Here is a 1,549-nt window from a genome sequence, read left to right as displayed (position 1 = left end):
GGACCTCCTCTTTTGAAATTTAGTCTGGTGGGGACACCATGAAGTTGCTGCCAGTCTTGGAGCCTAGAGAGAAGCCCAAGAAAGAAACATGGTATACATTTGTCCTTCATGGTCATAGCTGCTCATGATTACCCCCAGTTGTGACGTCAAGAGAGGGAAGATCTTCATCACTGGGGGACAAAATTCAAATGTGAGCTTCTCAGATGTGTACCCTATAGATGTGGCGTCAGGGTGTTTAGAAGCACTGGGCAGCCAGGAAATCAAGATTGCCTGCAAGTCCTAAAATTCTGAAGCCAGAACCTGGACCATTCTAGAGATGACCATAAGCCCCCTCACCCCCCACCATGACCAAAAACATTCCACCCCCTATTAGAAATCTTTGGAAACCTTTTGTACGTCTTCAGTTGAGGAAAGTGAGACAGTCAGCCCCTGAAGGATTGAATCTACATGTGTGGGATGCAAACATTCTAACCTGGTCTCAGCAAAAGACCCATTAAAAAACAATTTTCCGGGCTTCCCTGGTGGCGCAGTGGTTGAGAGTCTGCCTGTTAATGCAGAGGACGCGGGTTCGTGCCCTGGTCCGGGAAGATCCCACATGCCTCAGAATGGCTGGGGCCGTGAGCCGTGGCCGCTGAGCCTGCATGTCCGGAGCCTGTGCTCCACAATGGGAGAGGCCACAACAGTGAGAGGCCTGCATACCGCAAAAATAAAAAACAATTTTCCTGGGAAAATCATATGAAGATGGCAGCAGGGACAAAACTTTGCATCCACAGAGGCTCATCAGGTGAAAAATCCATGATGACCTCCATTGCACTGATATAAATGACATGAATTTGTGAAAGCTGAGTCACACTGGGGCCCTTTATATAGGTTGTGCCACACATTTCGCTGTGATGGTTGAGAAACACATGTACCTCATTAGAAAATGGCTCTCACAAGAGCACTGGACACAGTGTACCAATATCAGGTAGAACAGAAGCATTGGACCCTGCTTAAATTTGACACCTTCTCCTTCCTCCCTGCAATTGGACCATCCAATGTGTATCATTCCAAGGCTTGTGATGTCTACATCTGAGAAGGAAGAGTCAGTTTCTGTCACTCTCAACCGTGAAGCTGAGAAAGGGGATTTTATTGGCAAACCAAAGTTGTGACCCACATGAGGAAAATTAGACTGGCAAATAGCTCTGCTTTGTGTTTGGTGGGACAAATAAAAAAGGGAAATCTATAATGATCATATTATGACTGTAGCTGACTAATAAAACCCATATTTTATGAAAGAAAAGATTGATAAAATAAGTCTTGGAAATGTAATGTACAGCATGGTGACTAGTTAACAACACCATATTATATATTTGAAAGTTGTTAACAGAACATAACTTTTAAAAATTTTTTTTAAACTTTTGTACAGTAGGTCCTTGTTAATTATCAGTTTTAAATATAGCAGTGTGTACATGTCAATCCCAAACTGCCAATCTATCCCTCCCTCCCACCATTCCCCCTGGTAGTGATAAGTTTGTTCTCTAATTCTGTGAGTCTGTTTCTGTTTTGT

At 43.6% G+C, this 1,549-nt stretch overlaps 1 pseudogene; it reads left to right on the top strand.

Annotated features, from left to right (window-relative positions):
• The first annotated feature begins 388 nt into the window (after nt 1-388).
• Nucleotides 389-1,256, top strand: LOC111176339 (rab9 effector protein with kelch motifs pseudogene; annotated as a pseudogene).
• Nucleotides 1,257-1,549: the final 293 nt, after the last annotated feature.

This window comes from Delphinapterus leucas, chromosome 18 (genome assembly GCF_059928025.1).
Source record: "Delphinapterus leucas isolate spDelLeu-1000000601 "Yukka" chromosome 18, BTC_Dleu_Yukka2, whole genome shotgun sequence".
Taxonomy (NCBI): domain Eukaryota; kingdom Metazoa; phylum Chordata; class Mammalia; order Artiodactyla; family Monodontidae; genus Delphinapterus; species Delphinapterus leucas.
This window is presented reverse-complemented; position numbering and strand designations above follow the sequence as displayed.